Genomic DNA, 15284 nt, shown 5'->3' on the forward strand with positions numbered 1-15284 from the left:
AGGAAATGCTGCCCTGCATTTGTCTGACAGAGAGAATGATACGAACTAGGAAAAACCGAGATCTCAGCTTTCTAAATATGTCCTGATTGCTTTACCGTCACCTAGATTCTTGTGTGTATCTACTTCCCTTCACTAAACTGTGCACTCTTTGAGGCGAGAACTTCAGACAAGATCACCTGGTTCAATCACCTTCTACCTCCTTCCAGACTGGGTCCCCCATCCCCTCAGCCCTAAACCAGTCTCTAGCCTTCAAACATAGTGAAACTTCTGAGATACAAGTATGATCCACATCTTATATTTCTTCTGCGTTTAAGTCTCTTGGAAGCAAAGACTGTTTTATCAAACTGTGGAACCACCAGGAGACACACCATAGAATCCAGCCTTTGGAGGCTCTATTGAATGATACACAAAAGGTCAATGTGGGTAGTATGAGGAATAACTACTTAGGAAAGGGGGTGAAATAGAAAAAAATCAGTTTTAGTTATGTTGGTATGGATTTGCTGATAGTGCCACCAGGCCTTGAGTCAATGGACATTTGAAAATGTGGAACTGTGGTGCCGAAGGAAGGTAGACGACGCAAGGGAATCAGCTATGGGTCATCTCCCCAAAGGCGGCAGCTGTAGCTGTGGCAGATAGTCAAGGCAGATCTAGAGAGAAAGGAAACAGCACTGTGGGAGAACAGCCTCGAGGAGAACACCCTGGAGCTGGGCAAGTTACTACATGGGCAAGTCAGATGGCTCCTACCTCTCCCTGTGAGATGGAACGTTCCCGGTGTGCAGTCGGACGGAACGGCACTTATCTCTGTGGAACCTAACATTGCATCTCTGTGGAAAAGGTAAGCCATTCTGGCAACATGATCTAATGCAATGACATTTGGAAAAATGTAGCTTCTGTCATAACAAACCATGTGTCATATTCCTCATCTTCAGAAGAGGATCCTACCTTTTTGCCCCTTATGGGCTTCTAACGAGAAACAAACCTGAAAGTGCTCTTAAAAGGTAAGACTGCTACACTTATGAATTCCTTTAAGGAACTCAAGTTGACTCTTGTGAATTAAAAGATTAAGTGGGAATATCCTTTAACATATAAAAACAAAAAGGCAACTATATCTGGAGTTGATCCCAGTTCAACAACTGTCAAAGCAAACTTGGGCAGTCACTTCACCTCTCCTTGCCCCAATTTAAAGTGATTTAAATTTCATTCCTGACTATCTCATTAAGGTATTATGATGATTAAGTACCTCAAATGTCTTAAGATCCAGTGAGTAATGTCTGACCATTTGGGGGAGCGGTCATGTGATATTATGGCTTGTCTGAATAATTTTAAAAGCTGTGTGATGTTTCTCCAAATTTTCTGGGTCTTTGATACCAAAGATAAACAGACAAGATACCCAACTCTTGAATGAAGTAGCACTTGCTTTCAAGTTCTAAGAGAATTATACTTTGTAACTGCACTAATAGAATGCACAGTGATCACTAGTAAAATTTAACGTTGCTTACCCTTGATTACGCATCTTGAATATAAGTTAGGAAGACGCACCCCAACTTAAAAGAACACCTCTTAGGAAAATATTAGTTCCGCATACACATCATTATATGCTGCTTTCTTGAAAGTCATTCATAATGTAGCACCAAGAGGAACATTTAGGAACATTATCATGACAGACAAGAGACAATGAGGGGTGGAGAGGAAGGGATGAGTTCCAGGGCTATTTAGAAGCAACAACTTGTTGTGGGGTGGGAAGCAATCAGACAGAAGAGATGGGAAAGAAGAAAGCATCAAAGATGGGACCCTCAATATTATAAGCCTGGTTGTCCAGATACATATTGGCTGGGTGAAGGTTTGGGGAGAAGGATAAGTCGTCAGGTCATATACATATTAAGAATAAAGTATCTCTGCCACACTACTGTTTGGAAAATTCCTTCATCAACTTCCCAGTGTACTTTCATATATTGCAAGAACAGGAAAACCGGAAGAGTTTTAGTTGAAACTTTCTCTGAAAAGTTTAAAATTGTTTGAAAGATTAAAAATATTCAGTATTTCTCCCAAGTTACTACTCAAAGAACTGTTCACACACTATACTAATACTAGTCTCCCTGTCTAAGAACACCCATGATGAGCTCATCTTGGGAGCACAAAGCACTCTACCAAAACGGACCTGAAACGGCATTAAAGCAAAAGAACCTCAACCAGACTTCTCTGTTCCAGCTTTAACCTACGACTAGAACTATACAGGGATGTTAGAAATTGCCATGCTATTTGAGAACAGAGCAAAGAAAGGAAATAGCAAAAGGTCTTCCGTCCCTCTAGGTATAAGGCTATACAAGTAGATCTGATTTTATACCCTGGCAAATTCCATGAATGCTTTAGTCTCACGAAAATAGCAGATAATCTATTAAATTTATGAAGATAAGGGTACTAGGTTGCATTTTTCAAAGACAACGTTAGGTACGGTTAATATGCCTAAACTAACAAAAGAACATCACTGCACACACAGCACTGTGAACACAACTCTGTCTGCACGCACAAGTTATGCACTTGCCTCTTAGCCTGAACACGGCAGTGCTTTTAAAAATACGTCAAAAGTTATTTCAGGACTCACAGTATGTTGCTATGGTGCATGCTGCTGCAAAGAAAAAGCTAATGGGCTCTCTACTTAATGTGATTAGAGCCATTATTGACATAATGCCAGGAAGACGCAAAACCATTAGCATTACGCTACAGCTCACTTTAGCATCCACTCAGATTTAGTATTTGATCCACAATTTTAATTTTGTTCTGCTCTATTCAGAGCTGCATTACACAAAATGCATAATTAAAAGCTGCTGTGATTCTCTCTACTTCTCAAATTAAAAACATAGCAAACATTTGTAGTTCTAATCCACTAGAAATTAATAAATCAAATAGTGTCTTTCATCCTCTTTTCTTCCGTGCAATTCAGGTTGCAGGTTGGGAATACTTTTGCCTGCGATAGAGTAGGCTACAGACAGAGCGGCAGCTCAAAGGAAAGAAAAGTCCCCAAACTGCCTACTGTAAAGGCAAGTGAGAACCTGGAGGGCCTAGAAGCACGGATAGCCTTCTAATTCCAAGCGTTAAGCCGGAAGGGCTTTCTGCAGAGAAAAATTTTAATCAATTCACCATAAATCCTTTTGATGCATTTTCCTTCATTAGCTCACTTTGTCAAGCATACACATGCTCCTAATTTAATTTAATCAAATTCACCATGTCTTTCTGTCAACAGTGAAGCAATTCCCATGTCCAAAAGATCTCCTATCAACTCCCTACCCAGGGCAGCCCGGAAGGGAAGCCAATGAGCAATAGTTTTGCTTTATCCATCATTAAAAACTGAAAGAAAGGGCTTCCCCCTAAAGATCTGCCCAAGAGCTGAGATACTGACACCACTGCTGGTTTCAGTGCTTCTAGAAGTGGCCATCATCTGAAATAATGGAGGATTATGATTCATTAGAATAAAAACAGCACAGTCTCTCTCCCCTGTGGGTGATAATCCTAGGCAAGTTCTGGGAGGACCAGAAGAAAACAGCAGTAGGGCACTCAAGTGTATTCCAAGCTAGGCCCTACACTGTCCCCGAGCCTCCCCTCAGCGCACCAGGGATGCTCCAGTTGGGCCAGTTCCCCCAGTAGGCTGGGCTTCTCCTGTCTGTAAACACCCGTTCCCTCAAGAACTGCAACTCATCCTTCAGATCTCTGCTCAAAGCTCACTTTATCAAGGAAGCAATTCCAGAAATCCCCTAGGATACCTGATTTTTTAAGCCTTGCCAGTGTGTGTGTGTGTGTGTGTGTGTGTGTGTGTGTGTGTGTGTGTGCGCGCGCGCACACGCCAAGTGCCTGTTATTTTCCATAGCTCTTTCATGTTATAAGGTGGCTGTTTCTGAAATCGTAGGTTAAATATAATGAAGCAAAGGCTTCGAAATGCACAAAAACTTTACAATTGGTGGGGTTTACGTGTATCTACAGTGGGAAAAGAACAGAGTGAAGACTATGTGAAGTAATGCAGGATTCGGAAAAAAGATAAAGTAGCAGAAGCCCTCAAGAGGGCCCTCAATACTCAACTGGAACTGAAACACAGCAATGTCCCAAACCACCATACTGCTCTCCTGGGATGGAAAAGGAAGAGGCACGAGCAAGACAGAGAAAGACCACTCCTTCAAGAATGGCGGAAGTGTTGTACAGCTTTGGAACTCGCCTTGCTTACCTTCAGTTTCTAGTATTTGCTTCTAAAGACAGACATATCTTGATGAAAATGTGACAAAAAAATTTTTTTTTAAAAATCACAAAACCCACTCCCCTTAATTTTCTTAACAAACCAAGACTTATTTAAAGCCTACAAGCAGCAGCCAAGGTCATCTCACTGTGATAGACAGTCAGTTATTTAAAAATCTCAAACCAACATTTTTTCCAAAAAGACAGGGCTTATTCTTATATTATTATCTTGACCAGTTAGGTAAGCATCTCATCTTTACAGTTTTAGTTGTTTGTGCTTATCTCCCCAACACAAAGAAACACAAATGTTGCGTGCATGATTTGCTAGTAGTTCCAAACATCCCGAAAAACTACGGCCTTCATTAGGAGTCATTTGATATATCTAGACTGTTTCCTTATAACCCTAAAATAATGAAACTTATAAAATAATTAGGGAGAAAAGATAAATATTATATATTTTCATTTCAGCTTTAAAACGATAGAATTTCCCTTTTTTAAATCAAAAAGCTAATATCTTTATTTCTTTATATCAGAATCCTGACTTAAGATGTACTTTCCCTTAAGTGCTTCCCCAAAGACAGGCAACTCCAGAGTAGACTTGGAAAGAAACTTCCTTTAGCTCCTCCTCTAAAACTGACGCCCAGAACAAAGAGGTGACTCTGCTTTTCGGTGGGGGGTATGGTGCCCCTCCCCATTTGAACTTCTTAGCGCATATTTCTGTAGGTGATCAGAAAGTATTGTTCTCCTCAGAAAAAGCTTTGGGTCGGCACCTGCGTCCTTCCATATCCTGCAAACAGATGACAGGAGTGTCTGGCAGAAAAAAAAGAAAAAAAAACAGCTGCATCTGGCTCATTACCCTGTGAGGCAGTGCGTTTCATTGTTTCATGGCTCTGACTGCTATGCTTCTTTCCCTCTACCAAGCTGAAATCTGCCTTCCTATAAATTCCGGTCCTCTGAGGCATCGAGCGAGTCTGTGTGCTTCCTGGTCCACGTGGAAGCCCTTACAGATGGGGAGGAGGTGTTATTCTGGCAGGCTCTTCTCCGGACCAGTCACCGTCAGTGTCTTCAACTGATCCGCCAACGGTTTGTCTGCAGACCTTTCACCACCCTGGTCACTCTTGGTGGTCGCGCTTCGATTGCTCAGTGCTCTTCGTGCAATGTGATACCCAGAATTAAATGCGAGATTCCGGGTGTGGTCTGAGCAGCACAGAGAAGGGGCTCCGTTACAAAATCACCATAGCTCTGTAGTTAAGGAGCAAATGTACTTTTTCTTACAAAGGCACATGACACGGGGAATAGAGCCAATATTTTACAAAAACGGTAAATGGAAAGTAACCTTTAAAAGTTGTATAAAATTAAAAAAAAAATCCAAACCAGAAAAAAAAAAAAGACACATGACATAAATGACGCAGAAGACAAATGTTTTCAACTTAATACTTAAGTTCTGTACGGTGATCAAATGCTGCCTTTTTCTTCGGCAGCATCTATAACCTAATTTCTGATCTTCCTCTTCAACGAACGGTGATAGCGTAACACAGAATATTCGTCCTAAAAACATCTTTTAACACAGAATACAAGATGAAAGGACCGTTAGATGTAATAAGTATAGATCATCTAATGTACAGATGCTTATTAGCTTCAGAAAATGTGACCTCTACATTAACCATAAAGCTCCTGGCCAACTCTGCTAGGTTGCAGAGGAATGTCATTGTGTAAGAGTATCATTAAATTGAAATAACTATTTTGTGGTTCCCTGCGTTCTCGGCTCCTTCTCAAAGATCTTCCAGTTCTGTCTAAGGAAAAGCAGCATGACGCTGATATTAAGCAGATGACCAAAATGCAAATGGGAATCCAATTCACACACACACACACACACAAAACACAAAAGGACTCAAAAAAAAAATTTGGTGGTTGGAAAATCTATCTCCCAGTTAGACTGGAACGGGATTTCACAGGGTGTGTTTCTGTGTGTGTGCCACACCACTGGGACTGCCATCTATCATCATGCCAAAGAACACAGGGCCTGGGGAAGGGTTTCAAGCTTTGGGGAGGTTGATTTTCCCTTCAGTGATTGAGAAGCAATGGTGTAAGAGTCTCCCCCACCAATATTTTATTGCAACAATTTTCAAACATATAGAAAGGCTGAAAGAATAGAACAGTGAGCATCCATATATCCACCATCTAAATTCTACTATTATCATTTTATTATATTTGCTTGTAAGGATCATTTTTATGTATCATTGATCAGCATGAGACAACAGTCACATAATTTACAACTTCAGGGGAAAAAAAATTCCTGGTATCACCAGGTCAGTACTCTTTTTTTTTTTTTTTTTTTTTTGCAGTACGCGGGCCTCTCACTGTTGTGGCCTCTCCCGTTGCGGAGCACACTGTTGTGGCCTCCCCCGTTGCGGAGCACAGGCTCCGGACGTGCAGGATCAGCGGCCATGGCTCACGCGCCCAGCCGCTCCGCGGCATGTGGGATCCTCCCGGACCGGGGCACGAACCCGCGTCCCCTGCATCAGCAGGAGGACTCTCAACCACTGCGCCACCAGGGAAGCCCAGTACTCATTTTTAAAGTATAGATATAAACATTTCAAATGCTTAATTTAGACAAATATAATCTTACTTGCCTTTGAGCTCTAAATTCTTTCTTTATGCACTCCTCGTAGAATATCTGTTAGGTTATTTATCTGTTTATTTTAACAGCTCGGCAGAAAGATAGTAAAATGTTATCTGTAATAGCTTAAGCTTTGGAAGAATACTTACCTTTGACAGCTTACAAATATTTCTAAAATTTTGAAAATTACTTGCAAGCCGCTTGTGATCTCTCATTGGTCAGCTTAAGTTATTATCACAATAACAGCCACAAAATAATTATAGCAGCTAATACTCCTACATTATTTGCTATGTGGCAGGTATCAGTCTAAGTGCTTAGCATATATGAGCTCATTCAATACATGTTATACCTTCATTAAATACATACTGTTAATATCATCAGCACCATTTTAAGGATATGAAAGACAAGGCACAAAGAGTCACAGAGCTCTTAAGTGGCAGAGGTGAGATTCAAACTCCAGTAACCTACCCTGCAGACTTTGACCAACTAATCCACCGCAGTGCCTCTCTATCAAACAAAAGAACTCCATGCCGGACAGAAAACTCATACTTCTGTTAGTACCATCACTGATGTTCCTGCCAACTTAGCAACTGATTGGTTGTTTTCAGTTGGGAAATTGAACCAGTGCTGGATTTCAATGCATCTTTTTTGAAATCAATAAATGAAATAAGTATTATAACCAAAATGGGCCTTGTACATGCTTCCGAGTAAAAAACACATGTACAAGGCACACTTTGGTTATAATATATTTGGAACAGAAAGTAAATATTTTACACTGAAAATGAAATCCATGCCTACACACATAGCACAATATGTAAAGAACATGTGTGATCTTGAACAAGTTAATTAACTTCTCTGAGTTTGTGTTATCACTGACAAAATGGGGGTAATAATGTAACAGTAGGACCAACTTCACGGGATCACGATGAGAGTTATATAGGATAATCAGAGTTCCAAAGTGCCTGTAATAATATAATAAGCACTCAATAAACACGTGTAAAACACTTAGCACAATGTGGCACACTGTAGGCACCAAAAAGTGTTGTCAATCATAATAATGATAGTAATACAAGATCGACACATGTCAATAAAAATTAATATTTACTAACACCATGAGGGGAGCCATAATTTTGCTTTAATGTTGCCAAAAGAATAATTTTAATCTTGACCAAACACAACCTTCCAGGAGATGGCATCTTAAAGGATATATTTGATTAACTCAAGATGACTAAATAGTACTATAGCATATTTAGCAGAACTGTTTAACTTATCAACAAATCAAATTGGTATCAGCACAAGATCCCTGCTGGCTATCGCATGTCAATCCAATAGTGTTAGCAAACATTTTAAAAGTACTCTAAATATTTCAGCTATGGAAAGTCAAACCAAGAGGGGGAAAACTCTCCTCTTCCATTGAATGACACAAGAAGAAATTATGGTCTCTATTTTAATAGTTTAAATTATAAGCTGCCACTGAGGAAAATAACCGTAAAAACTGAGTCTATGGCTCTCAGTTTTGAAAGGGTGATGAAACATGAAATGTTTCTGGTTATTAAACTCCATGGCCTACAGATAACTTACAAATCTGTTACCTCTAACCCTAACATTATCAGGCAAAACCAGGATGCCAAGAATCAAGAAAAGATTAATTCCCGTTTGTACTTCCAATTTACATAAATAAACTCAGAGGGGTCAACCACTACAGCATTAAAAATCCAGGACCCTTGGGGCCAGACTGGGTTTCTAAGAACACCGATGGGGTCGCTGGACCCACACGTGGCTTTAAGTGAAAAGTCATGCAAAGGTCCAGGAGCTTTCCTTGGCCAGCTCATCAGTTCAATCAGGTGTTACTAAAATCCCAACCATCCATCTGACCGGACCATTTAGTTTTTGCTGGCCCAAATGGCAATTTGCTGTACATTTTCGATTACACGTATATTTTCTCCACCATGCCTAACAGCATGTAAAACAAAAACGTGCCATTTTGTATACACAAAGGCACTTATCAGGGCTCAGTGGCTCTCAGCACCATGCGCTTTGAAAGGATTGATGATGGTGTGATGGGAATGGGACAGGAAATGGACATCTGTGTTTTCCCCTGTTAATAGCATAATGCAACCATATTGCTAGAAAGAAAGCAAGAAAGAAAAAAAGAGGATGTTTTCAACCACCTTGCGCCGCTGAAAAAGACACTGGCTGCTGAAGCGAGAGACCTGTGTCCTGGCCTAAGTACCTGAAGGTATTTCTCCTCCTTAGGCCATACTGTTCCCTTCATTTCCATTATTTTACTGCCCTCAAATCACATGAATCTGCATGGCTTCCTCAGACGCAAAACTCCAATACTCTGAAGCGATGCGTTTTTGGCTGCAAGTGGGCAGCCCAGCCCTTAAACAGATGCTCAACAAGACCATATCTGGCTTCCTAAAATTTCAGTAAAACATATCTAACGATAATTAGCAAAGGCTATATGGTGCATAAGGTATATACCATGAAATATGGAGCCGTTAAGTCCCCAGAGATGAAAATATGAACTTGACACCCACAGCAGGTATAGTAAATTCTATTGCTGCTGAAGGGTCAGGAACTTTGAAAAGTCTTTGCTTTAACCCAAATCTCAGCCAATACATAGGCATGTAGGTATATATATTTTGAGGGACACTCATTTCTACAATAACAAAAGAAGAGTGGGGTAAAAGGCAAACTGTCCTTGTATAATATTTGTTGAAGAATGCTCCCTGAGCAAAACAACTCATAAGACAACCAGACACGATGTCACTGGTTTTCAGTTTCTGAGTTCTCGTCTTCAAGCACAACCCCACCCTAAAGCTTACTTCTGACCCACCCAGACAAACTACAATGTAGGCTCCTCCTCTGCATACAGTGGGTGCTGCACACAGGGACTGATAAAGAGATAAAGACAGAGTGAGAAATATACCTGCAACTCCACATCCCTTCTGACAATTCTTTTATTCCTCCCGGCTCTCCTGGGAGAAAGGGGCTGTAATGAACTTACTGGACACCACGCCTGCTTTTGCCTCACAAGTATCTTTTGCACTCAGGCACCTCCTCCTAACTCGTATCTCCTGCTGTTGCTAAATTTTGAACAGTACATACCATTTTACACCTCAGAGCTCAGGAAAGGCAGCACAGTAGCTGGGGTATGGATGTGACAGAATGTTTTTATTCCACCCCTGAAAAAAAGCTCCCTGTTTTTGACACACTGGAAAATGTACAGCTAGAAAGTGCTGGAGGCGAAGATGCCACCCCAGCCTTACATCTGTCTGCTTTCATTTGTCTACAACTGTGCTTATAGATAAAACAAGCTTTCCAGATGTCATCACAAGCAGGACTCATATGCTGACTTCTCTGAGACACCATTGTTGGCTGCCAGCATAACAGAGCTGTAAAACTAAAATATTTAAACCCTGAGCCATTCAACACAACTTTGAATGTCACACAGGATCTTATTTCAGGATTAATTAATGTACACCCCAATAAAATAATCACGTGTTAAAAACAGAGCTGGCTGGCGTGCAAGTGGATCTAATTTTCTTCTTTCCCACTGTGCTAATGGCATACAACTGCACCATGAAGAAATTCCTGAAAGTGAGCACTTCCTTCTACATGTGCACACCCTATCAAGCCCTTGAGTTCCAGGTGCTGTATCTCGAGGACCGATACGTTCTCATTGTTTAAAACAGACACGATGAACCTGAGAGGAACAAAAGCAATATGCCAGGCACAGACTAAACAGACATTTCCACTGTGAGAGGGGAAGGCCAATGACAAGTGATGGGGATATTACTAAGAGGCATTGTTACGTGCGTACACATGTGAAGCTTGGCTCCAGGCAACCTGGTATCACTGTGCTTGAGTGTTTGTTTGTTTGAGAACACAATATCCCTGTGGTTATAATTACAACCACTGTACCAAAGAGGACTGAGGTGGTTTCATAACATCCCTTAACAAAGAAGAACTCATTCCTCCCGAGCCTCCTGAAAAATTCCTCAAACGTACACATGCGGTATTTCTGATTTCCTTTTTTTTCTGAAACTACATAATAACTTTGTTTTCACTGAGAAGAGTTCCAGGGAGCTCAGACTTGGTCTGAATGACTATTCCTGGTAACACCTAATACAGGTGTTCTGAGCTGGAAAAAGCAGCCGATTCACGGTTGGGTATGTGAAACATCTACGCACCTCCCTCTAACTGGGCTTTCCTCCTGCTCTGGTTCATCTTGTCTAGCCAAGTTTGTGTGTGTGTCAACTTGGGTCAGGAATGCTCACTAAGCATCCGTTACTCAAAAACCCGTTTGTAGGTAATTCTGGATGCAGAGGCCAAATCCATCTCAAAGGCACAAGCCTTCTGCAGTTTCTGCATAATTTGACAAGAGACCAACTTTGCATTAACCCAGTCAAGGCATCATATAGGGTGTGTCAGGGCCGGTCCTACACCCCAGTGGGCTCATCCCATGTAGTTGGAGCTTACAAAAAAAAAAAAAAAAAAAAAAAAAAGCATGTTCCATGAAATCCCTAACTTACCCCACCCCCTACTCACACACAGCAGCAGAACAAAACATTTACTTGTGATGGCTTTCCAGGGAGACCACTGATTGAGAGAGAAAAGGAGAGAGCTATTTTGCTTTCCCACCATCTTGAAGGTTCCCATCTTTTCTTGAGCTGATCTAGTTTAAACCCTCTGAAAATATATCAGCCCAAAGCACTCAAGATTTCCCTAAAGGCCCCAGCAGGCTTCCTGCTTTGTGTGTTCCCACTCCTGTGCTGGAGGCTAATGTGTTTTATGGATGTTTGTTTTAATGCAAAGAACTTCACTAAGTCACAGCAACCTGCCCTAGTGATCCATCTACTTCGGATGATCCTGGCCTCTTCTGCCGCTGCTATTTCAGCCTGGGAGGAAGAGACGAGGGCAAAAATAAAGCCCTAAGTGTTGGATTTCAGCCCCTTCTAAGTGTTAGGACAGCAGCGATACTTCTGTCCTAACACTTAGAAGGTAACAATAATAACATCATTCCTGGCTTTGTAGTTCCTCCTTCATTTGAGGTTGGGGTACCTTTCTAGCTTGGGGCAGGAAGAATCACTGCTGAAGCCCATCCTGCACTTGATCTTAATTCCCCCACACCCAAATCAATATATATCCATTTTACTGCCCTGCCAGGACTAAAGTTGGACAGTGTTATGTGAAGGAGTCTCTTCATAAAGTTAATTTGACTGATGCTTCCCTAATCGAACCCTAATTATCAGCTCTTTGGCAAAAGTATATTCCCACAAACATTTAATGATACATCAGGGTCTGGAATACTTGACCTAAAATTTACTTCCTGCTCCTTAAACCTCTCCTGGGTTTCTAGAGGAAGTACAAATATTAAACAGGAGCAATGTGAGAAGTTCATGTTCATCTTTAATCTCATCTGTGCTTTTAAAATCCACTAGGGAATCCAGAAGTGACACCTTCCACACTCCCCTTTCACAGATGAGAAAAAAGATGGGCGACTCAGTTACCTGTTTGTCTAAGGGCAAGAAGGGGAGCCTGGGGCTGAGCTGGGGGTGCACCAGTGGACTTGAAGACCAGGTGGGTCTACTGTCCTTGCCCATCTCCAGACCAGAGGATGTAATAACAGCAAGAAGTCTGCCAGCCAGGAGAGAGCCTGTTCTGAAGACTGAAACCTAACAGGTTACTCTCAGGTCTGTATCTGAATACAATTGCATTTAAAAATAACCCAATTTAACAATTCACAAGTTCTGATATATGTTTTATAAAAATGTGTGAGAGACCTAAAAGCCATGGAGAGCCATAACTTTGAGCTGCCTCATTTGTTTCTCTTTTATTACAGTCCTGCACAGTGGCCACAAGCCCTGCACTGAAAAGAGAACATTAAATCTTTATCCTTAACTGTTTTAGCAGAACGATATTAACAGTTGAATATTATTTTGTCTGACTGATAAGATATCATTCAATAAGACCAAAGAGAGCACTGAACCCCACCTTCATCCTAGGATAAAAAAGTGATGCCCTGTCTCCAGAAACAATACTTCATCACTCTTGAGACTCCAGGAACATTTCTACTGCTGTATAAGCCCCAAAGCTGAAAACCTAAGTGAAGGCGGTTATTCAGAAATAAAACATTTCTCTGGGTCTTTCTTGGTAGGGAAAGCAGCTGTGTGAAATGTTCTTGCTCCTCCTGGCGTGCCTGTTTGGTCTTTCCTAATGCAGGACCAGTGTGGACACATGAGCAAACCACCAGAAAACCATTTTGTTCCACGGATGTTTTATAGCACACGTGGAGAAACAGGACAAGACTTGAGTTTAGAAGAGAGAGTTCAATACTGGAAAGTACTTAGACAGCAGTGTGATTCTATTCAGCAAAACCCAATACTACTATTTATGGCTCTATCTTTGGCTCTGTCTTTGTCCTACCAAAGCACACATCCCACATGGTGCAGAAAAGCACGATTTCCCCTTTACTTATAATTCCCTGTGTGTCACTACAAACAATTTCAGTAAGGTTAGCCCCAAACCATAGCAATGGCCTTTTCTTTGAAAGCTTTCTAATTTTCTATTAAATTCACAAGGGTTGTTTTTCCCCCAACCTACACTATATCTTGATGTTCCAAATAAGATAAAAAATAAAATATTAACAACTGATAAGTTAGGAAGCCTATTCTCCACTCGAGATATCTCTTTTTAAATAATCAAACAAATGACAACAGTACTAATAGCCAAATGGGGTTTATATAACGCTAACAAGCCTACACTTAAACTAACTGAAAAGTTACACTGAACCTAGTTTGAACTCACATAAATAGGCAACTTTGTGGAATTAGTCAGTGTTTCTGCATGACAGCTACTGAGTCAAGTATTTTAGCGGGGAACAAAATTTTTTCTAATTGGCAAATAAATGGTTCTATCTGGAGATCTTTTCATGCACTGAACTGTGGATTCAGAGCTTAGCCTGCAAATACTTCAAATTAAGTGTGCTGCCTTACATACTGTATTGACTGTAAGTTGCCATTAAAAAAATACTATTGTGGAAGCATTTATGAAATATTTGAATCCTAATTCCTATCATTCAGTTAGCCTTACTCACTAGCTAATCAAGGAGCAAAGGTTAAAGTCAAACTAGCTTAAAACCAAAAGCAATTTTAAAAGATAAAGTCCTGAAGCGGGATAAAAGCCTTCATTTTTAGCAAAACAAACAAACAAACAAAAAACCAAAGCCAGAACTGAACTGATTGGCTTGATCTAGTCAAAATCACAAGCAAAAAATTTTAGGAATCACAAAATCATTGATACCATGTTTTAGTCATTGCTAATTACCCTCTTTCCAAAATGTTTAGTAAGTCCATTCAGTATAAACCTTCATACTAAAACAATGGGATTAAAAACTAACATATGAGTTTTCTAAGCCAATGTTGTCAAATAGAATATGTGACCCACAGATGTAATTTTAAGTTTTGAAGTGACAATAAAAAAGTAAAAAGAGGTAAAGTTAGCTTTAATTTTAATATTTTATGTAACCCAACTGTCCACAATATTGTCAGTCCAACACATAATCAATATAAAAATTCTATTTTACAACTGGTTTTTGTACTAAATCTTGAAAATCTGGTAAGCTTTTTACTTTTACTTCACATCTCAATTTGGTATACAGTACTTGAAATGTGGCTATACAACTATGAAAATCTATTTTACATTTTATTTAAGTTTAAATAGACACGTAGTTATCAGCTACAATATTAGACAGCATAGGTCTATAGTTTAATAACTCTAATTCATTTTGCATTAAAATAAAAACTTTTAACATACAGCAAAAGCCTAGGACTAGAGAAGTCTTTAAAAAAGGCAAAATACAAAGCATCAATCATTGCTGGTCTGAGGGTAGGAGGGCTGAGTTGAAATGCTGTATATGCAAATATGATCCATGGTTTACATAAATGCGTTTCTGACATTTTTCACTTTCCATGCACACGTGTGGTGATGTGTGATTTAGCATCCTAAGGAGAAAAACATATCACCCATCTTCAAAGGCTCTCGGCTGATATTTTATGTTACATGCCTTTCTCCTCCCCAAAGGCTAACTCCATGGCACGTTTGAAGTACTTTAAAAAGGAAACTTCATGAGTGATTTGAGTGTTACATAAGCGGGGGCGGGGGCTGAAAAGTTTCCTTCCCTCTAAAAACTCAGATCCCTCCGTATGTTCAGGTGACTCCAAAGAATGTCATTGAACAGAACTTGAGAAGACAGCAGAACTTACTGCTCAGAAAGCCTGGTGGTGGAATCAGAGCCCTTGAGTGTCTGCAACTGATGATTTATGTGAACTGGATTGAGTTATTAAGCTTCCTAATGCCTGCTCCATTAACTATACTATTTACCCCTCTCTTGAAAAAGTTATTCTATAAGAAAATAAAGTGGCAAATCTTTCTA

General features: G+C 40.3%; 1 protein-coding gene across 7 annotated transcripts in view; it reads right to left on the reverse strand.

The window, feature by feature from the left end:
- BNC2 (basonuclin zinc finger protein 2) overlaps positions 1-15284 on the reverse strand; it is a 417670-nt gene that overhangs the window by 47040 nt on the left and 355346 nt on the right. The window lies entirely within an intron of this gene.

The sequence above is a fragment of the Physeter macrocephalus genome, chromosome 9 (genome assembly GCF_002837175.3).
Source record: "Physeter macrocephalus isolate SW-GA chromosome 9, ASM283717v5, whole genome shotgun sequence".
Taxonomy (NCBI): domain Eukaryota; kingdom Metazoa; phylum Chordata; class Mammalia; order Artiodactyla; family Physeteridae; genus Physeter; species Physeter macrocephalus.